Consider the following 24296-nt stretch of genomic DNA (forward strand, 5'->3'; position numbering starts at 1 on the left):
CTCGGGGTGATGACATCATGACACAGTGAGTAGGAGGTAATCGCACAACAAGACAAATTCACCCTATCAACCTCTGCTTATGTTACACACACACACACCCTCATTGATCTTTCTCACCACTTTCTGACTGACACACTGGACTGATAATATAGCATATGGAGAGATAAGATTGTTTATGCACACATTAACACTGCAAAGAGTCACAATCAAGGCAAATTGATTGCAGATGTCCACACAAGATGGAGCAATGGGGGCTACTTGTGAATGTATTGTTGTTCAATAAAAAGTAAAATTACAAAAAAGGAAAAAGGCTCCACTGTTACAGGAATGGTAATGGTTTAATTTCATTTCAACATGCATCAGATTACAATTGAATGCATCACATAATCAGTTCACAGTTTTTTTTGTGTGTCCCTATTAATCTATTTAGTGTGAAATGTACAAAAAAAAAGTCTTCATTGTCTGGCCTTTTTTCTCTCTTCCTCTGGAGGTTTTAAACTAATTTACACACCAACTTCATCCACATCCTCATATATTGGAGATCCCCATGATGTTTAAATTAAAGTCGGATGAGGAGAGGGTAAGGGGGGTTGCACGGTAAAAGGAGAAAGGGTTTAAAAAAAAAAAGATTTCCTGAACATAGTAGAAAATTATTTTCTCTGGACAGTTTTAAGAGTCGACATCCTGTGCTGGAGTTCTCTAATCATCACCAGCACAATTTACAATCAGAACACACAGCAAGCCAGTTCAGACCAGCTCATCTGTTGACTTTGGCCCCCGCTGAGCTCCGCGTCCTGCAATGTGTGTGCATTTGGTTGCCATTTGAGACTTGGGTGACTCGGCACCGAGCCCTGACAAGGGCGGGGTGAACCTCTGCGGTGCTGAGGTGACCGCACACACGCACATATGGAAATACACTTGAAGCACACATGCGTGCTTGAGTAAAACACGGGCATGATGGAGCGTTTGATAAACACACATATACACGCCGCTACAACATGCACATGTTAGGACTTCCGCAGATAAATTCCAAAACGAACATGATGCTCCATTTTGCCACATTTGCATTCAGCATGGCCGAGGCCTCGCTGACGTGCAATGTGAGTGTGTGTCACACTCAGGATGATCTCCCACCCACAGCTGCCTTGGCTGGCCTCCACCTCGCCTGGGCCCAGCTCTGTTGCTGCTGTTTGCCGCAGGGCTGAACACAGTCGTGTATATGTGTGTGTGTGTGTGTGTGTACACGTCTGCCCCCTCACGGCCCCAGACTGTCCCGACCAATGTGCTTCTGATTAGGTGGCTTAATTACAGCTGTAAAAACAATGTTGATATAAGCCTCAAAATTGCAGTGTGTCAGATGCTATTAGCCAGCCTTGGGCTCCAGTCTGTGCAATCCAAACCCTTCAAAAACTCTCTCCCCTTCTTCCCTCTTGAACTGTCCTTCCATGCTTATAATCTGCTTTTGCAACACAAGCTCTATCACGGGTAGTTTTCAAGCAAAATGTCTCAGAAGGAGTTTGAACGACATTTGTACTGTAAGATCTTCCAATAAAAACATCAACGTCCTTCCAGACAAAGAAAGCGTTAAAAAAATAGTTGACTCTGCGCATATGCTTTGCTTTTTCTTTGGCTTTTTTAAAGTGTACTTTTATTTTTCCGTCATAGCAGATTTCGAATTGCACCAAACGGCTGTCACGATACAATTAGAGGTACTTGGACTTAAACTGTAATGGACAACATCGAACCGAGTCCATTCATTTTCAATGGAACCTGATTGTTGCGTGTCTCCGTCCAGCCAAGCAACACATGACATTTGTGTGTGTGAAAGTTGTTGTTCGTTCTTATTACGCCATCTCAGAAAGATGACAAATGCTCAACTGTCGATCGCTGTCAACCAGACAAGGACCAATCAGCGGGGGTTTCATTGATCGACCAATGAGCCGACAGGATGCTGATGAGTACTTGCCATGTCAGATTTCCTGAAACTATTTGACATTTCTAAGAAAAAGAATGTAAAACTTGAACTGTCCTTCCATACTTATAATCTCCTTTTGCAACACAAGCTCTATCACAGGCGCGATCGGGTAGTTTTCAAGCAAAATGTCTCAGAAGGAGTTTGAACTACATTTGTTCTATAAGATCTTCCAATAAAGACATCAACGTCCTTTCAGATGAAGAAAGCATAAAAAAAATTGTTGACTCTGCGCATATGCTTTGCTTTTTCTTTGGCTTTTTTAAAGTGTACTTTTATTTTTCTGTCATAGCACATTTTGAATTGCACCAAACAGCTGTCACGATACATTTAGGGGTACTTGGATTTAAACTGTAATGGACAACATCGGACCGAGTCCATTCATTTTCAATGGAACCTGATTGTTGCGTAACTCCGTTGTTCGTTCTAATTACGCCATCCCAGAAAGATGACAAATGCTTAACTGTCCATCCTGTCACTCAGACGGGAGTTTCATTGATCGACCAATGAGCCGACAGTACTTGCTATGTCAGACTTCCCAGAACTATTTGACATTTCTAAGAAAAAGAATGTAAAAATATAAAATTTAAAAAAACACAAAAACATACATCAAACATACTTTAAAGATGAGATAGACCTCATAACATACGTCATATTTTCACTGCATAAGTAAAGCCTTTGTCTTTGTCTTAATACTGACAGTGGATAACTTATTTTTACATATGTAATGGTAATGGTAATGGTTTTATTTCATTTGAACATGCATCAGATTACAATTGAATGCATCACGTAATCAGTTCACAGTTCCACATGTCCAAAAGGAGTAGGAAGAAGCAAAGCTTATTAAATCCTACCCCTCCATCTGGTACTTTTACAATCAGTAACTGTTACATTTGTTCACTTCCTGCTTTCCTAATATAGTTTTTTTTTGTCACGTACCAAAGTATGAGGATGTGGCAGTCAAATATATTAAAGTGTTACTTCAAACAACAACTGTACCATAAATGGTTTGATTATTCATGTGTTCTATGTCAAAATCCAAATAAAAGTGCAGAAAACCTTGTAAGTTCCACTGTTTGTGCATGACAGCAAATTGCGAAAGCATTCCGTGCAGCAGTTTAGGTGAGAATCACACTTCATTTGTTTGATGGAGTCACAGTCTCGTCGTGCTCGACCTTCTTTATTGGGCTGTGGTCGTGCAAAATAAACGCTCTGACTCTGACTCGGAGTAACTTGAGTAAGAAATGTCTTCCAAGGGAGACGGGGGCGGGTGGTTCTGGCAGTCTCGGACAGGACAGCTCTGCTGTGCGCTGCTCTCTCTTTGTGTGTCAGTGTCAGTGACAGTGACGGAGGAGCAGGAGTGCAAAGTGTTCCAGAAGTCCGGTCCAGGGAAAACTTGGTAACGCTGTAGAGTGGAGGGGAAGGAAGAAAAGCAAAGTCAGAAACCTCAAGTATTCAAATCCTGGGTGGTCCCATTTCCAGACTGGTCTGAGAGAAAAGTCGCCCCCTGTTTTTTTGCTTTTTTTTTTTCGTCCGGGTCCATCTTTGAGGCAGCCTCCAGGTGCAGAGAATGAATGGTGGAAATTCAGCAGGCTGACTTGGAGTTAATCAGCTGAGTTAAGACATGAGGCGGAGCAGACACCCGAAGAGGAATGGGCAAAATTTGACAACAAGGCAGTGGAGCGGCACCGAGGGACATGCCAAGGGCATGTTTCCAAAGCCCGCAGGCCTTCATGGTGGCCTGCCGCAGCCTTGTGGCCTTTTCTGCAGATGGCACTTCAAGGTCTCACAAAAGAAAAAATATAATAATAATAATAATAACAGCAGGACCCTAGAATCACACGAGAAGCAAAGCCAAGCATGCAAACTGACCTTGTATTGATTCTTGCGGACCGGGCAGGGTGTGTCTCTGCACTTCCCAGCCTTGAGAGGCCGCCCTGTCACTAAAGGTGGAGGCAATACCTCACAGCGATGTCAGCCTTGTGACAGTATTTGGCCAACCAGCTGTGTGCAAAACTTGCCATACACAAGTTTTTCAGGGTGGCGCAGAACTGGGGAAGTTTAATACGACCAAACTCATGCCGCATTTGAAGCAGTGTTACACAAAGAAGATGACCGGCACCTGTCAGTGATGAGTAAGTCAGTTTTAAATGTTTAATTGAGCACCTCAAACCTGTCTTTAATATGCAGAGACACTGTGGATAAAACTAATACCCTACATGCTTAAATAAGTAAAGTGCTCCAAGTCAAGGCGTCAATATCGGTATCGGGTCAGTCCAGTCAATTCCAGACTCTGCCCCAGCAAGTCGATGCCCAACAACGGTAGCAAACAGTGTTTGCTACCATGTTTACCAAGAACTCACAGCGATGTCAGCCTTGTGACAGTATTTGGTCAACCAGCTGTGTGCAAAACTTGCCATACACAAGTTTTTCGTGGTGGCGCAGAACTGGGGAAGTTTAATACGACCAAACTCATGCCGCATTTGAAGCAGTGTTACACAAAAAAAAATATTTTTAAATGCTTAAATGAGCACCTCAAACCTGTCTTTAATATGCAGAGACACTGTAGATAAAACTAATACCCTACATGCTTAAATAAGTAAAGGGCTCCAAGTCAAGGCGTCAATATCGGTATCGGGTCAGTCCAGTCAATTCCAGACTCTACCCCAGCAAGTTGATGCCCAACAACAGCAGTGTGTGCTAACATGTTTACCAAGGACTCACAGCGATGTCAGCCTTGTGACAGTATTTGGTCAACCAGCTGTGTGCAAAACTTGCCATACACGAGTTTTTCGTGGTGGCGCAGAACTGGGGAAGTTTAATACGACCAAACTCATGTCAAGGCGTCAATATCGGATAAGTCCAGTCGATTCCAGACTCTGCCCCAGCAAGTCGATGCCCGACAACGGCGGCCTGACAACAACAGTGTTTGCTAACATGTTTACCAAGGACTCACAGCGATGTCAGCCTTGTGACAGTATTTGGTCAAACAGCTGTGTGCAAAACTTGCCATACACAAGTTTTTCGTGGTGGCGCAGAACTGGGGAAGTTTAATACGACCAAATTCATGCCGCATTTGAAGCAGCGTTACACAAAAAACGTAATTTTTAAATGCTTAAATGAGCACTTCAAACCTGGCTTTAATATGCAGAGACACTGTGGATAAAACTAATACCCTACATGCTTAAATACGTAAAGGGCTCCAAGTCAAGGCGTCAATATCGGTATCGGGTCAGTCTAGTCAATTCCAGACTCTACCCCAGCAAGTTGATGCCTGACAACAGCAGTGTGTGCTAACATGTTTACCAAGGACTCACAGCGATGTCAGCCTTGTGACAGTATTTGGTCAACCAGCTGTGTGCAAAACTTGCCATACACAAGTTTTTCGTGGTGGCGCAGAACTGGGGAAGTTTAATACGACCAAACTCATGCCGCATTTGAAGCAGTGTTACACAAAAAAAAATATTTTTAAATGCTTAAATGAGCACCTCAAACCTGTCTTTAATATGCAGAGACACTGTGGATAAAACTAATACCCTACATGCTTAAATAAGTAAAGGGCTCCAAGTCAAGGCGTCAATATCGGTATCGGATCAGTCCAGTCAATTCCAGACTCTACCCCAGCAAGTCGATGCCCGACAACGGCGACCCGACAACAACAGTGTTTGCTAACATGTTTACCAAGAACTCACAGCAATGTCAGCCTTGTGACAGTATTTGGTCAACCAGCTGTGTGCAAAACTTGCCATACACAAGTTTTCTGTGGTGGCGCAGAACTGGGGAAGTTTAATACGACCAAACTCATGTCAAGGCGTCAATATCGGATCAGTCCAGTCGATTCCAGACTCTGCCCCAGCAAGTCGATGCCCGAACTGGGGAAGCTTAATACAAGCAAACACATGCCGTATTTGAAGCAGCGTTACACAAAAAAGATGACCGGCACCTGTCAGTGGTGACTAAGTCATTTTTAAGCAAAGCCAAGCATGCAAACTGACCTTGTATTGATTCTTGCGGACCGGGCAGGGTGTGTCTCTGCACTTCCCAGCCTTGAGAGGCCGCCCTGTCACTAAAGGTGGAGGCAATACCGTATGCCATTTTTTGAATAATTAATGAGTGATTTCTAAGTGATCAGTGTCCTCGCAAAGACAATGCATTCTCTCGCTCCCTAGTGGAGGGAAAAGAGCTCAGCCTGTTTTTGTCCCGATGCCTTTAGGAGCAAAAGGTAAAAGCCTTAATGCACTGAGGCCACTGGAAGTGCTGCCTCTGAAGGACTCCCTCTGGAATCAGCTGGGGTGGTGGTCTCCTTAGGACGCGGCCTATCAGAGTGGCCTTCCAGTAAAGGGAGTGTGATGGGAAAGAGAGAGAGAGAGACAAAGTAGCAGGGAGATGGAGTGCAAGCTGGTGTGCATGTCGTAAAATGTATACTAAGTGTAAAGTTTGTTTAGCACGTAAAAGTATTTGTGCTCACCTTCAAGAATGTTTTCATAAGTGCCCACCAGCGAGGGAGTGTTTGTGCTGGAATGTGCAGGGCTCGGCTTCTAAACAGGAAAAGCAGTCCAGTTAATGGCATCGCCGCTCTTTCCCTTCATGCAGGACCATGGACAGACGTGAAGAGCTTTGATGGCGGCCTTGTGCGGTCCCACTGGAGATTGAAGTTGCTCTAATGTAGCAAATGCTACAATTAACGCCTCTACTCTATGGTCGCCGGGTGCGTGGACTACAAAAGCAAATAACCACGAGGGCTGCTAATTAGAGCTTGGTCAAATAACATCCGCATTAACAGCTGCGGCTGTGGGAAACCACCTAATGTAGTGATTACTAACCCGGTGGCTGCATTTGAAGCATCAGGAGTGGTCAGCATTTGTGCTACTACAACATTGGTTCTGCTGCTGTTGTAGTGTGCAACACTCGTAAAAGACCAAAGAGAGCTACAGTTTCCTTTCCACTTTCTCATGCTGTCCAAATTATTATCAAAATGAAATGAAATTTTCGAATTTCAGATGCCCTGTCTCTAATTATCACCTGCTTCCGAATAACTTAATTACAGCATTTACAGTACTTGTTTACAATCCTCTAAATACATTTTTAAACAATAGAGCCCGCTAGAGATTAAATAACACCCCTATAGTCCTTTACATTTAGGATTGAGCTGGTGGTGGAAGATGCTGGACAGATCTGACAGACCCATCGTGTAGTGAGAGTACGCTCAGAACGTCTGGTAGAGTCTTCAACTCTCACCTCTGACAGAGCTTTGCCTACATCTCGTGGGAGGACAAGGATATCAAATCCAACTGGGCTGTAATCTGTGCCTCCATATTTGAGTATGACCATGGTGGTCGGTGCCAGTCGTGGCAGCAAAGCTCAAACCCAATGGTGGACACCGGCGGTTGGGTCTGCCGCCAAGCTGAAGAAGAAGTCTTATAGAGCTCCTGAAGCAGCTGACACATACCGGCAGGCCAAGCAGCATGTGGATCCAGCGGTGGTCCAGCCTTTCTGGTACTTTGTTGTAAAGGTCTGACCACCTTCTAGCCTAGTGAGTTTGGGTATGTAATCCTCCATCTTGACAGTCACAGTAATTGCATAGTGAAGGCACTTGAGTTTCAAAAAAGCAACCTCCAGTTCACATACGGTCATAATCCTTCAGGACGCAACAGTACCTCCCCCATGACATTTCTGTATTTTCTTGTAAGAATAATGATGTTCATTACGTAGGCTGTAGAAAGTCACGGTATAAAATAATTGTTTCTAATTGGTGTTAGCAACATGCTGACAACCAGAAAGTGATATGAGCCACCGATATTTGGATTTTGGAAGATTTTTTATATTTTGAAGAAATCTTAAGAAAATGTTAAAAACTATTTAAATCAGGGGACTCAAACTCAATTTACATGAGGGCCACTGGAGCTAGGATCTGAGTGAGGCTAGGCCGCATCAGGTTTAAAAAAATAACACATTTATTAAAAAGAAAAAAAGAAAAAGAAAAAAACATACCGGCAGGCCAAGCAGCATGTGGCTTCAGCGGTGGTCCAGGCCTGCTGATGAAATGCATGCAGCCTTTCTGATACTTTGTTGTAAACGTCTGACCACCTTCTAGTCTAGTGAATTTGGGTACATAATCCTCCATCTTGGCAGTCACAGTATTTGCATAGTGAAGGCACTTGAGTTTCAAAAAAGCAACCTCCAGTTCACGTACGGCCACAATCCTTCAGGACGCAACAGTACCTCCCCTATGACATCTCTGTGTATTTTCTTGTAAGAATAGTGATGTTCATTAATGACATTACATAGGCTGTAGAAAGTCACGGTGTAAAATAATTGTTTCTAATTGCTGTTAGCGACATGCTGACAACCAGAATGTGCTATGCGCCACCGATATTGGATTTTGGAAGGTTTTTTATATTTTGAAGAGATCTTAAGAAAATGTTAAAAACAATTTAAATCAATTTAAATGAGGCTGGGCTGCATCAGGTTTTAAAAAAATGCATTTATTAAAAACTGAAAAAAATAAAAATAAATACACTGTCTTCAATGCTTTTGCTTATGCTAAAGCTTACACTTTTTCAGTGCTATGATCTCAGTCATGGATGATGAGAGAAAAAGCAAAACAGACGGGCTCGCTCACGTATGAGCGGGGCAAAATGAAACAAATTGTCATTTCTGGGTAAATGAAACCATACAGCATCCATATCAAACTCGTGCTAACATTAAATTTTCACATCAAGGCAGGGGCCTCAAACTAGCATCCCGTGGCCCACATTTGGCCCGTGGGCCGCACATTTCAGACCCCTGATTCAAATCATACAGAAAATAATTTTTTATAATACATATGGACAAATAGCTATTATTTGTTTCTGTGTTTTTCATCACGACAGCCTCGCATGTCATAATTCTAGATTATTATGGGTTGTTTCCAAATGTAGTACAATGTATACATTGCCTCTATTTTATTGGTAGCAATGACTAAAGAAACAAGTTGCGAGTCTCATAGTTGTGAAGGTTAAAGGAATGTAATTTACTTCCATGAAATGTTTGTAGGAATGCAGCGGGATCATTTCAATATCAAAGGCACATGTTTGCCTAATTTCAATTAAACAGGCGAGGTCGGCGTGCACATTTGGAGCAAAAGGGAGGTTCTCGTCCCGATCAATCAAGACACATTACTGCTGCAAAAATCAGGCAATTAGAAAGAAATGCACCAAGATGTCAAACATATCCAGTTGTGATTTCTTTTTATCCCGTGTCTCTTGTTTTTAGCGTGTCGCGACAATAAACTGAAATAGGATTTAATTTCTTCTGAAGAGGCAAAACACTGGCTCTTTATGTGCTGCTGAATAAAAATGGAAGAGATCTTCCAGCTCAAAGTGTCAACGCTGCTGCCTAAAGATGGCAAAATTGCTTATTTTCACTTTCAGGCAACATCAAGCAGTTTTTCCCCCCACTTTTCCCTTCCTGGCTGTTTATCTTGCATATTCATGTTTTTTTTGAGAACCTGTCACTGATCTAGTTGCAAAGCTCTGCTATGGCTTCAGAGGTGAAAAAAAAAAAACACTCCACCAGGCTTAATAGTGTCCGGACACATACGCTGACAGCCAAAGGAGGCGTGCATAGCGCAAATGTACCAGACATGATAAAGCTTTGACAGTTTGGGGGGGTCACCCCTGTCACTGCGTATCCACGCATACAAACACATACCAATTAAAATGTATCCTCCCTGTTTATAGTTGGGTTCAATCCAGAAAAATCCCAGCCTTGTATTTGACCCGCCTCTCACCTTAGCTGTAAGAGGAGGCAGGTACCCCCCCTCCCAACACCCCCATCCCCCCACACACACATACACCTCCTTCTCAGAATAACTATGGATTTATGGCTTAAACTTGGCTAGTTAGGAGGTCAATATCATAGAAGGATGCATGGGAATTATTCCCCCAATACACAGACGGCCCCGGCAGTTAAGTGCGGAGGATTAATAAAGTAAGCAAGTGAGCATTTTTTGCTTCTGTGAATACTTCTATCCCCTCACCTCCATTCAGTCTCTGTCCTCTGTATCAACCTAACAGGTCGAGGCAGACAGCCAGCCCACACTGATTATGTTGGACAACATTTAAAAAAAAAAAAAAAAGCAAAAACAGATCATCTTGCAATTATACTGTTCAATCAACCCATACATACGGACTTTAAGGAACTGTCACTTTAAGGAAAAACATGTACAGTACATCAACTGATGTTATTAGTTGTCAAGAATATTTTCATACACATCGTCCCGATCCAATATTGATATCAGCAAAAATAAAATGCCTATTGGATTATATCGGCTTGCATCTAAACTCTCTGATGTTGGCAGTCCAGTCGATTCCAGACTCTACCCCAGCTAGTCGATGCCCGACAACAGCAGTGTTGGCTAACATGTTTACCAAGGACTCACAGCGATGTCAGCCTTGTGACAGTATTTGGTCAACCAGCGTTGTGCCAAACTTGCCATACACAAGTTTTCCGTGGTGGCGCAGAACTGGGGAAGTTTTATACGACCAAACTCATGCCGCATTTGAAGCAGCGTTACACAGAAAAGATGACTGGCACCTGTCAGTGGTGACTAAGTCAGTTTTAAATGCTTAATTGAGCAAATTACTCAAACCTAGCTTTAATATGCGGAGACAGTAGCCACGTTTACATGGACCCAAATATTCCAATTCCATTCAGGTTATTTGGTCAAACAGAAAGAATGTAACCTTTGTATACACCTCATTCCGAAAGAAAAGTGCCAATCCGAATGAATATATAATCTGATTCATAGGGGTGGAATATTCCTTTCCCCAATCCGATTGAGGTATCTTGTACCCGCTCAATTGGAAAGTTGTCAGACTGCGTTCTTCTTCGTGGTGTTTTTCTTCTTCGGTTGTTTATTGGCGGTTGGCAAGCAGCTTTCGTGTGCATTACCGCCATCTGTGGAACAGAATCTAAACCAGGGGTGGGCAAACTTTTTGACTCGCGGGCCGCATTAATTTAACAAAATTGATGTGGGGGGCAGACTATATAGTATTTTACACGTAACAGTCCTATTTTTACGCATATTTTACATGTAAAAGTGTCATGCAATCTTCTATATGTGCACTTCGAAATCATTTATTGATGTAAAGTGTGTTAGAAATTAAATGTACTATTATTATTGTTATTATTATCATTATTATTATTATTATTGTTATTATTATTTTGTTGTTATTATTTTGTTGTTATTATTATTATTATGTTGTTATTATTATTATGTTATTATTATTATTGTGTTTATTATTATTGTGTTTATTATTATTATTATTATTATTATTATTATTATTATGTGCTTGTGTCCCTTTTTACAGGAGCATTTTGTAACAGACCACATCAAATAACGAAATTGATAAAGCAGCTACCTCAACCATCAAAAAATTGGCCCAAGCCACGATGCCAGGTTGTATGTTGAGTTCAAATGAAATATTTGGAAAAAACAGGCGGGCCATATTGAAACACTTGGCAGGCCGGATGTGGCCCCCGGGCCGTAGTTTGCCCACCCCTGATCTAAACCCTTCTATACGCCATTCATAAGTCCAGTTTTATTAAAAAAGAAAATATATATCTATATAAAACATGTGCTGAGCTTAATTATAAAATATTAGCAAGATTGAATTTTATCTTTTCCTGTTCCCGGGTGCGTTCTTTCAGCGAATGCTGAGATATGACGTAACACGCAGCTCGAGACGTTCTTCGATTTAAAAAAATGGAGGCGAGCAATCAGCACTGGACTGCTGCGGAAAGTTTGTTTTTTATTCAAACTAAATTTCAAGACTGGACAAAGGAAAAACTGGCAATACGGAGTTATTCCAACAAGTGGAAGAAAAACTGGAGGAAGTCGGTATCACGTGATGTTGATGTTTACGTTTTACTGCGTATGCCCCATTGACTATTCTGATTGATTATAGCGGCGCATGTAGACACGCGATTGGAATATTCCTTTCCGTGTATACCATTGCTTTCGGAAAGGTAATTCGGAAAGAGAAAAACTCCGTGGCTACTGTGGATAAAACTAATATCCCACATGCTTAAATGAGTAAAGGGCTCCAAGTCATGGCGTCAATATCGGTAACGGACCGGAAGTGAAAAAGTTACTCTGAGTCCTCTGTGGGGAGCTCATGGTCTCACACTCCCAATAAAAAAACTAACCCCAAGCCTCATGTTAGGGAACCTCTGCATCAACAGCTGTGGTTATATTTAAAACACATGCATATATTTGCTCTCCGCTTCAACGCAGCATTGTGTAAATGGGGTGATTTATCAACATGCACACCCCCATCACCTTTAACTCCTCTTACACTCTGACTGCTGCGCACCTTCCCCTCCTGAGCTCCTTTCCGCTCGGTCCCTGCGGATTCTCCCGTGTCGGTAAATTACCTTATAAGCGGAAGCACTGACTGGGGGGGGACTCTTTGATACACATTCACATAGCGCACAAACACAATTGATCTAGCACAGAGATGGTAGTGGGGAAAAGAGGGGGGGGGGGGCACCCATGTGACAGATCACAGGAATACGAAGGAACAAAACAGTCTTTTGATAAGGATGTGACATGAAGCGAGAAGTCGGCCGCTCTTGAGTGCTAAACATTATCAGCGATCTGGGAACGCTTTATGAAAGTGTAACATTAGCCTATCTGCAAGCATTATGAATTATACATTTCTTTATCTTTTTTTTTTCCCTACTGGGAATGATACAATGACAACATTAGCGGCTCAATTAAAACAAAAAATGAGAACCTTTTTGTTGTAGGAGGAGGACTACACGCATTGTAGGGACAGGGTGGGGGTTAATCTTTAGTATTGTCTTTACTTAACGACAGACAGAATACTTTGTTTGAGGGTACTTTTTAACAGCTGCAGAAAAACAAAACAAAAAACAGAATTGATTTCTCGTCCATTTATAATTAAAACTGGTGGAGAGTGAGTTGTTGGTTCTTAGATGTGGATACATGCTCATACAAGCTGTGCGAAACAATACGTTGGGAATCCAAATAACAGAACCCTAATGAGCCTCATCATAGACACTTCAAACACGCAGCTACGTCTTTCATACATGAGCAGAAACACAAAAAAACACCGCAAATGATTCTCTTTAAACCTTAGAGGACGCTCACACATTTGACCCTAACAATGTAACAAAAAAAAAAATAATAAGTCAGTCTTTATTGTTATTATGTATTTGGTATTTATCTTAACAATTTAAAACACTGTTTATTAATCCTGTTTACTATATTCTATATTTATATTCATTTATTCTTTTTATCTGCAAACTATCAACATTTCCACTGTACACCTATTAAAAATAGTAACCTGGCCCAAGTTAAACTCAGATATGAATATTTGAGACATGGGAATTAAATAAACTCTGCTTCTTCCTACTCCTTTCACTGGTACATGCTGGTACATGTAAATGTGGTGTACTGCAGTTTAGTCAGGTTGGAAATAAATTCAATTAAATTCATTTTTTAATTAATCATGATTAATCACATTTTTACCACAGTTAACTCGCAATTAATCACATTTAATCACAGATAGAACTACGTTTTTATTAAGGTTGTCAAAGTTAACGCAGCAATGGAAGCCGCAGGTGAAAGCGCGCTGTGTCAAAGTGGAGGATTTGAGCCCGTTTGCAATAATTACCAGGTTTGCCTTTGCACTGCAGCACCCAATGCAACGAGAGAATTTTCCACGTGCTTTTTGCCGTCCACATTTAGATGAGCTGCGCATATAAACAAGTGAGTGAGCTGGGGGGAAAAAAACACTGCAAATGATTCTCTTTAGACCTTAGGAGGAAGCTCACACATTTGACCCTAACAACATAAAAATAAAAATAAATCAGTCTTTATTGTTATTATGTATTTGGTATTTATCTTCTTTTTAATTTACAACAATTTAAAACACTGTTTATTATATACCCTGTTTATTACATTCTATATTTATCTCCATTTATTCTTTTTATCTGCAAACTATCAACTTTTCTACTGTACACCTATTAAAAATGGTAAGCTGGTCCAAGTTAAACACAGATATATGAATATATATGAATATTTGAGACATGGGTATTAAATAAACTCTGCTTCTTCCTACTCCTTTCGCTGGTACATAATGCACATGTAAACGTGGTGTACTGCAGTTTAGTCAGGTTGGAAATAAATTTGATTAAATCGATTAATTAATTAATCATGATTAATCACATTTTTTAAAAAACCATAGTTAACTCAAATTAATTTAATTTAATCACAGATTGAAATAAGTTTTTATTAGTGTTGTCAAAGTTAACACAGCAATGGAAGCCTCAGGTGCAAGCGCGCCGTGTAAAAGTGGAGGATTTGAGCCCGTTTGCAATAATTACCAGGTTTGCCTTTGCACTGCAGCACCCAATGCAACAAGAGAATTTTCCACGTGCTTTTTGCCATCCACATTTAGATGAGCTGCGCATATAAACAAGTGGGTGAGCTGGAAAAAAAAAAGAAAGTCCTCCTTGGTCTATTTAAACCCTCCCCCGCAGGCAACAGTATTTACAAGGAAACCGTTATCATTTAGTCTCTGTTGCGGATCAAAATGTCAAGCTCCGCCGAGAACGTGTGCAACGCTGTGAGGCCAAAAGTGCAGTTTCAGAGCCTCGGGATGCGGGAGTGCGGTGAGGTGAGAGAGGCCGATGGTGATGGTGGTCATGGTGCTGGCCAAAAAATGATTTGCAAGTACCCAAATATGTCTAATTGACCTGAAATATCGCTCTGTGTGTGAGAATTGTTTGAAATCAATACGGAAAAAGGAATAGCCTTGAAGAATGATTTTAGAGGCCGCCGCCACCGCTGCACTGCATTTTGGGTTTTTTTTGCAGAGCGGAATCAAGCGCCATGCGAGAATCGGAAAGGATGAAGCGGGTGGGGTCACGAAAGGTCAGGCGAATTATAACTGCACGTTATGCTGCCAATTAAAAAACTATAAAAAAAAGAAAGAAATACACACACCTTTTGGACCAGCCTAGCTTTTGCTCGCTGAAATTCCAAACGATAGAGGAAAATGATAGTTTTTCACTCTGAAGATGTTTTGTGCCATTCAGTTATTTTTTTGGCTGTGTGGAAAAACAGAACTTTTTTAGAATTGTTCCTTAAATTCAGCTAAAATTACAAATTGGTTCAAAAACTGTCCAAAAAGCCCTCACAGAAATTGCAATTTTGACCCCTGGATTTGCCTAAACTAATTAACTACTTCAATTTGGACTAGTATCTTCTTATTTAAATATGAATTATTTTTAAATGGTTAAAATGACCCTACTTTTGCCCATTCAAAGCATGCAGCAAAATATCTCACTTTTTCCACAAGGCTGCTTTGCCACTAAAATGATAATTGTGTGTGTATTAATGTTAAATAATAGTGTCTATGCAAAAAGTACAAATAAAAAAATGTGTGTTTGGGTGTTTTTTTTATTTTCAAAAAGAAATTTATGCATACAAATTCATACTGTATATATACAGTATATAAAAATAAAGTGTAAACATATTTTTCTAACATTTTTGGGAAGCTGACATGTTTTTGTCAACGTTTTGTTAAAGGATAAATCACTCTTTACAAACTCATTATCATATTATTTGTAGAGCTGCAACAATCTGATCATGAACATCAATCTGTGTCCCGAGAGCATATGGGAGAAATATTTATCATTTCTAGTGCTGCAACAAGATGCTTCATCAATCATTCAACCAATGAAAATGTAATTATGCTCTGATTTCAGCCTCTCGATTGTAAATATTTGGACATTTCCTTGATCATCCATGAAAGCAGACATGTTATCTTTGTTTTTTAAGCCAAATACATCAGCTTTGACTCTGCAAAACAGTACTTGACATTTTTTCTTTTTTGATATGTTGCAGACCAAACAACTCACTGTTTGGCTTGTATTGATTGGTTTATATTAAGGGCCTAATCGATTAGTCGATAAATCAAAACCAGCTCAGATTAATCGAGAAAGAAAACAGTATGCTTGTCATTATTTATACTCCCTTTTTTATGATTAGCTTAAATACAAGTTACCAAATATGGTTCCTCAGCAGCTCTTGATTGGATTCACAATTAAACTCCACTAAGACACACAGCCAACCAACCTTATTGTATTTACTTCACGCCGCCGTCCTCCCTCCTGTCCAGGTGCCTTGTGGGTAAGGACCGGAGCGAGGTTCCTTCACGGCGTGTGTAGTGGGTGGGTTTGGCGGTGACAGCTCCAGGATGCCCTTTGACCTACGAGGAAGAGAAAACAACATCAATGGTAATTCTCCCTTCAAACACATTAACTGGGATGAACCGGGTCCCAGCGAGCCCCTCACAGTGGGCGCATTGATCGTAGAAATCCATGAATAAATTTAGCACTAATTGATTTTTTTTTTCCCCCCCTTCCACTCTTCTCCTTAGAAATAAATATCTAATTCTGAGAGGAGGCAGTGAATGTAGCAGAATTCTTTTTTTTTTTTTTTGTCTTTTTTGACACTGGAGCTAAATATTCAGTTTAATTTTTATTGCAACATGATAGTCAACACAAGCTGCGCTGGCCCAACAATACACAATAATTCATTTGGAGCAGATCGCTGACACTTAAATTACAAGCTTTTAATTGCTTTTGGTGAGGATTTAAAAGTTGTAGTTTGCACATCTGCTGTACGAGCTAACAAGAGTTTGACTCTGCCAGTCACAGAGTGAGATTAGCGGCATTTGCAAAATATTGCAAGCACTATAAGATTGTGGATGCATGAGGGAGGAAAAAGTGGAATTCGGAATGTTGACTTCAACTGACTATATGCAACAACAACAAAAGAGTCTAAGAGATTAATCTACCATTTCCACTCTTAAATGTGGAGTGTGAAAAAATACATATATTTTTTTTTTACTGAATAGATGGATAACATTCTTTAATAAGGATAAACAACTCAGCATATTTTAGACCATAACTCCATATAATTAGAGAGTTTTCATACAATTTGAACACAAAAAATTATGAAATGCACAGAAAAAATATTACCCTAAAAACCTATACTTCTTCATGTTACCAGGTTTTATTTATACAATTTTGGCATCTAATGTCAGTGAAATATAACATTTGAACTAAGCATTTTAATATCCTACACCTTGAAAAATACACTAATTTACCCTATAAAAAACTCAAATTTTTCTTAGTCTGTGATATTATATGCATGACTTTATAAATATTACCAGGTTTTATTTATACAATTTTGTCATTTAATGTCAGTGAAATATAACATTTGAACTAAGCATTTTAATATCCTACACCTTTTAAAAAAAACACTAATTTATCCTAAAATTTACTCTAAAAAAAAACTCTAATTTTTCTTAGTCTGTGATATTATATGCATGACTTTATAAATATTACCAGGTTTTATTTATACAATTTTGTCATTTAATGTCAGTGAAATATAACATTTGAACTAAGCATTTTAATATCCTACACCTTAAAAAAAATACACTAATTTACCCTAAAAAAACTCAAATTATTCTTAGTCTGTGATATTACATGCATGACTTTATAAATATTACCAGGTTTCATTTATACAATTTTGTCATTTAATGTCAGTGAAATATAACATTTGAACTAAGCATTTTAATATCCTACACCTTTTAAAAAAACACTAATTTATCCTAAAATTTACTCTAAAAAAACTCTAATTTTTCTTAGTCTGTGATATTATATGCATGACTTTATAAATATTACCATTCGATGATATAAAAGTGTGATTTCAACTTGCCACCTCAATCAAGTGCTGTGGCTAAGCCGTACTTTCAGGTATCACACTGCCACCTACTGGTCAACAAGAAAACATTCCCAGTCAGTGAGTTGCGCACACAAATAAATGATGAGTGTTATTTTGTGATTCCATGACATCTGAAGGGCGCGACATCCCCGGCAATTACACGTTACGTTTACTACCAACCCGAAATGACGGATGATATCACCAGACGTCTTGAATGAGGGAGGATGAGAAGATACAATCATCTCTCGAGACTTGTTTTGCTCAGCCATGCAAAGGAAAATCAAAGAAAGGTGTTCCTACGTCGAATAAACAAGACACAACACCCGGGACGCCCCGGGGACAACATCAAGCGCCCCCCGGTCTCCATCAGTGACGAACATGCACGAGTTCAAGTGGAGCAAGTCAGTTTCTTATTTGTTAGATAAGCATCAGGGAGCGTTATGAATGTGATTTATTTGACACTGAACAGTACATTTTACGGCACCTTCAATACCAGATAATACTCAGCAAATTGAAGTACTTTGATTACTGATTTAATGTCACTTTATAAATGTGGTAGGCTAAATATCTATGCAATTAAATAAATCACAATATAGTGTTTTTGTTATGAAAACATGGAGTTGAAATATATTATTTTCAGACTATTCTCAAGAGATATGTTATACAATTTGTGATACTTAATATGCCCCCCCCATGCAGCTGAGTGCATTTATTTTATAAATAAATCATATTTGATCAATAAAATAAGTGAAGAATCAATTTACATCATATGTTGCCTCTCTTATGGGGCTAAATAAGGTATACCTGTAATATGCTATGGTGTGGTGCAGTTTAATACTTCCCCACCATGAAAAAAACATTTTTAAATCAATATCTATGTATATCAAAACAGAGAGTAATTATCTTTATAAAGGCAGAATTATGGTTAAGGCCAAAGTAAATGTGCATACCTTTCTCTGACTTCCCCCCCCCGACTCAGTAGTTGAGTTTCATTATGTTTGCCATCCCTAAATCTCCCAGAGGCTCGGCATCTGCCGCCCTGCCGTGTACACAACTGGAAAGAGAAGGTGCTTGTCACTTTAGTGAAGCAGCCGCGAAGGAAGAGGAGGAAAGGGAGAGAGAGGATGACGCAATCTCGCCGTGGCCCCTGCGAGGGCCAGGTTGCAGGGATGGCCTGCACCTCGGCAGATGGGCCGCCATGTCGCTGCACATTCGCAGCCGCATGAATCACCTGACAGATGTTTAACGTCAAGGCCGGGCTGTCGCACGCACATAAACACACACAAAAATAGGCAAGTGAACACACACACACACACACACACATAGTACTGCTGCTGGAGCAAAAATGGCTCAGATCGTGGCAAACTTGACCCAACATGAGACATCTTGAAACTGTAACACAATGACCTCACATTACCTCACATCCAGAGAATACAGGTCACATTTCTGCTTGCAATCAACAAAAGACAAAAGAACTACTCAGTGTTTCTCAGACTGAGGGTCGGGACCTAATATAGGCCTTGGGTCATGGGTCAAACAGACACAACACTTATTGGTAATGGTCTTTTTGATGCACTTTTGTCACAAATTAGTGTCATTTCTGATCATCATTGACGTTAAGTTATGGTGATGTTGTGAGGAAACTAATTTCAATGTAGAAATGAAAATAGAGTTCCATCCAGACCCAACTGCAATAAGTGTTATAATAACTGTTAACCTCCTAAACAAATTTCTTACTGTTATTAGAGCCCTACAGACATGAAATAACACCCCAACACCACCACAATATAGTAAACACAATAACAGAAAATAAGGCACATTAGATATAAATAAGACATAATCTGACTTGTTAGCATTGCATTCATTGTTGTTTTCTTTTTTTTTTTTTACTTCCTGTTCTGGAGAATATTTCCCTACAGTGGCATGGCTACATATCTTTGCAACATATTTGAAGGCAATATTTGTATGTTAGTTCATTTAGCCATTCGTTTAGGCACAAAAAATGTATACAATTTGGGCATATTCAACAACAAAACTATGATTTTTAATGAATATATGAGTATATTTTTGACCTAGTGAAGCCACAAAATTCCATGCTCAAAGTGGCAAGAGATGACTGCCACAAGTCAAGACACCTCAAGTCATGTCAGATCAAGTCAGATCAGGTCAGGTCCAGTAATGTCATGTCAATGTCATGTCATGTCAAGTCAATTCAAGTCAAGTCAAGTCAAGTCAAGTCAATTCAAGTCAAGTCAAGTCAAGTCAGGTCAGGTCAGGTCAGGTCAGGTCAGGTCAGGCCAAGCCAAGCCAAGCCAAGCCAAGTCAACACAAGTCAGGTCAGGTCAAGTCAAGTCAGGTCAAGTCAAGCCGGGTTGTGTCGGGTCAGGACAAGTCAAGTCAAGTCAAGTCAAGTCATGTCAAGTCATGTCAAGCCAAGTCAAGCCAAGCCAAGCCAAGCCAAGCCAAGCCAAGCCAAGCCAAGCCAAGTCAAGCCACGTTAAGACAAGACAAGTCAATGTCAAGTCAGTTTATTTATATAGCTCTTAATCACAAAAGAGCCTCAAAGGGCTCAACAACCCATTTGGGAAATAAGAAATCTTGGGGAGGGTGGGGGGGGGGGGGGGGGGGGGGGGGTCGGTACTCAAAAAAAAAGGAAAAATATGAATGAATTTCAATAATGTAAATGCTTGCTCGTACATTACTTGCACAATACAACCTTCAAGCATTTACTGCATGAGACTGAGTCTGCATTTTTTGTGGTGAATTTTGAGCGTTTCAGGCTGTGTCTTTTAGCCAGATGCTCACTGTGAAAAGAAATATTTGATGAAATAATTTTCCCACAAATATCCTTCCAGCATTTACTCATTAAACTCCACCGTAAATGTTAGCTTTACAGGTGCAACATCTGGCAACCTGTGTTGTGGGTCTCAGATGTGGCTGGGGTCTACAGTGATACATGGTATGGGTTTGCTGTTTTGGGACAGGAAAAGAACAGCTTTATTTGAGGTGTGGTTTTTATTGGTTCAGGTGGATAACACACATGACCATGAACTGAAGCATGGCGTCAATTAAAAGGGAGAATACTTGAGCAATGGAATTTATCAATAACATCTACTGTATTTGAAGAAAAAACAAACACCTAACAAAGTAGTTTAGTAGTGATTTATAGCTTTGGGTCACAAATGACCTCTGACCTTGGTACCAAGAACACTGGGCGTTATTTCTACTTATACGTGGAGCTTTTGAGAAAGACTTGGAAAATACATTTGAGGCCTCCCTTTTTTTGGAGCAACCCGGTCAGATTTTTAAAACATAAAAAAACAAAAAGCAAGCACTCGAACAGATTAAAGCGTTCAGAACATATCAGCATCAAACCGCTGGAGCTGCTTGCCCTCTACATTTTTTAAACACAGTCAATAGATCTAAATATTTTACGGTGCCGCCGTGGCCGATTTATTGTTTGATGTTTTGAAAAACTTGTGCTGAATGAAAGGGGGATTCATTAAAAGCATGAGGCGATCCCGCGATCGGCTTTGAACGTGGAGTTAAACTGGGATATTGATCATTCTCTTTCTTCTGTGACAAAGGCCACCAGGGACACTGGGAGGTGTCGGTGGATGAAGGCACGCCGCCAATAATGCCAGACAAGTGTGTGTGTGTATGTGTGTGTTTACAAAAAAGGTAAGTCTAGGACTACTGCAGCAGAAAAATAAAATACCTAAAAAAAATGACCAAATTGCTGACTTCTTACAAGTCTAAACAACATTAAGAGCCCAGTGTGAGTACAAAGATGTGATAATTCCAGTGAAACCTTAGAATTCAAATAAGAAAGTCACTGGAGTCTGCAATGATCAGAAATTGCATCGCTGGCAGCATCCCAAATATTACACCAATGTGAGTATGGTGCATGTTCATCATGTAAAAATAGACGATCATCGACATAATCTGGAAGGACTCAACAAGGCCTAAAGAGTATCTACTGCAGAGGTTGTCAAAGTGGAAGATGGGCCTCCCCTGGGAGGCACCCAGACTGAGAACAATACCTGAGAAAAAAGCAGCTTTTTAGGGGAGGCCTCAACTGTGCCTCACAGCTCACATGACTTTCTTTACTACATTGCAGGACAAGGAACCATGTTTAAAATTAATTTGAAAAAAGCTTATTGTACTATACATACAATGTAATAATTTTGGGGGAAATGTATTAATAAGGCTGCACGGTGCTCGAGTGGTTAGCACACAGGCCTCACAGCTAGGACACACAAGTTCAATTCCACCAACGGCCATCTCTGTGTGGGTTTTCTCCGTGTACTGCGGTTTCCTCCCACATTCCAGAAACATGCTAGGTTAATTGGCTGACTCCAAATTGTCCATAGGTATGAATGTGAGTGTGAATGGTTGTTTGTCTATATGTGCTCTGTGATTGGCTGGCCACCAGTCCAGGGTGTACCCCGCCTCTCGCCCGAAGACAGCTGGGATAGGCTCCAGCACCCCCGCGACCCTCGTGGGGACAAGCCGTAGAAAATGAGTAAGTTAATAAATATTATTTATTACAATACTGATTTGTCCTACTTTTTTGACGGTCATTGAACACGCCGACGCACCGTTCTCCGATGCGCAGAGGGATGTATGGATGTATTTCCCTTTTCTTACGCCTCATATTTGCTCCCAAATGCTGATACTATGTGAGGATGCATCAAGGTAAGATTTAATCAACGGTTAGGGCGCTACCACAACTACATAACACGGAAGCGGAAGTGAAAAGATTTTTCCCAAGTCATGAATGTCGTAACTATATTGTTTGTCGCCACAGTCTGAGCTTTATTGTTGTTAAAATGGTATGGAGCATGTATTTGGATATATTTCCGTTTTTCACCTTATATTTGCTCCCAAATGTTGATACTATGTGGGGATACATAAAGGTAAGATTTAATCAATAGTTAGGGCGCTACCACAACCACATAACACGGAAGCGGAAGTGAAAACGATTTTCCCAAGTCATGAATGTCGTAACCATATTGTTTGTCGCCACAGTCTGAGCTTTATTGTTGTCCAAATTGTATGGAGCACGTATTTGGATGCATTTCCCCCTTTCTTTCACATCATATTTGCTCTCAAATGTTGATACTATGTGGGGATACATAAAGGTAAGATTTAATCAACGCTTAGGGTGCTACCACAACTACATAACCCGGAAGCGGAAGTTGAAACGATTTTTCCCAAGTCATGAATGTCGTAACTATATTGTGGGTCGCCACAGTCAGAGCTTTATTGTTGTCAAAATGTTATGGAGCATGTATTTGGATGTATTTCCGTTTTTCTTTCACATTATATTTGCTCCCCAAATGCTGATACTATGTGGGGATGCATAAAGGTAATATTTAATCAACGGTTAGGGCGCTAACACAACCACATAACCCGGAAACGGAAGTGAAAACGATTTTCCCAAGTCATGAATGTAACTATATTGTGGGTCACCACAGTCTGAGCTTTATTGTTGTCAAAATTGTATGGAGCAAGATTGAAACTCAATATAATCGGGGGTCTCTGGAGGTAGACTTTATTTTATGTCTTTATTGAACCACTGAAGGACGCTTAATGAGTAAATAAGCATCTAATGTGATCAACATTCATCATTTTTGTCCTCAGTGTGCATTTGAAAGGACATGCAGTCAGGACACAGCAGGGGAGGAGACCCAATCTTTATTGTCTTTTTATTGACTGGCATTGCATGATGGGGGTCCATCCCGCACTTTGGCCCTGGCATGTGGGCAAACCATGTTGCAAAGCGGGGACGGTTGTCCTTCATAGATATTCTGTGCGTGGCCCCAACTCACCCATCCTGTCAAAGCCTGCGCGTGGGAGCTCAGACAAGGGTCACGGATGACACCCGCCCCTCTGCCAGACGTGACAGCACAGCTGGGCCGCTTAATGACAGAAGGGGCCCGGCCCGGCTCGCACCTGCCCACCCAATCCATGGCAGAGCAGGCGACCTCACAAGGGGGAACGAGTCGGCACGCTGCCACAGCCGCCACCACGTCGGACGGGCAGATGTTCAGGAGGGGAGACAGCTGCACTACAGGGACCCCTCTCATCTCTCTGTCTGTAATTGAAAATCATGTAAAAGGTCAATTGTGTGATAGTGGCTTTGCGAGTTAGGAGCCCGAACATGACAAAAACAACACTGACTGGTTGCCTCATAAATGTGCATGCAGGAAGATGTGAGGGCCATCTGCTGGAGGCCTCGTTGAGGGAAACCTCATCATTGGCTACATTAAACAGACACTGTAGTGACATATGGGCTCCAAACCAAGAAAGAATGTCCTGGAAATAAGAATGGGGGGGGTGCAGATAAAAACAACACTGATTCCAAGCTTATCAACATGTGATTAATGTCAGGCTTGTGGCTTTGCTGAATACCTCCATGGGGGTGACCCTCGGATAGGATTTCAACTCTGATGAGAAGCGGCAATGTTCCAAAAACTGCCCCCCCCCCACCCCACCCAACCCTCCACTCCA

General features: G+C 40.7%; 1 protein-coding gene and 1 long non-coding RNA gene across 2 annotated transcripts in view; one reads left to right on the forward strand and one right to left on the reverse strand.

The window, feature by feature from the left end:
- Positions 1-471: 471 nt before the first annotated feature.
- Positions 472-22510, reverse strand: LOC131124767 (uncharacterized). Its single transcript, XR_009128937.1, has 3 exons — positions 22350-22510; positions 16125-16257; positions 472-3377 (listed from the first exon to the last, which is right to left on the reverse strand). It is a non-coding gene; the product is annotated as an uncharacterized LOC131124767 (long non-coding RNA).
- psip1a (PC4 and SFRS1 interacting protein 1a) overlaps positions 22363-24296 on the forward strand; it is a 50144-nt gene continuing 48210 nt past the window's right edge. The window contains exon 1 of the mRNA XM_058065568.1: positions 22363-22478. The gene's annotated coding sequence lies outside the window, so the exon portion shown is untranslated. The remainder of the gene's footprint in view (positions 22479-24296) is intronic.

Source organism: Doryrhamphus excisus, chromosome 1 (assembly GCF_030265055.1).
Source record: "Doryrhamphus excisus isolate RoL2022-K1 chromosome 1, RoL_Dexc_1.0, whole genome shotgun sequence".
Taxonomy (NCBI): Eukaryota; Metazoa; Chordata; class Actinopteri; order Syngnathiformes; family Syngnathidae; genus Doryrhamphus; species Doryrhamphus excisus.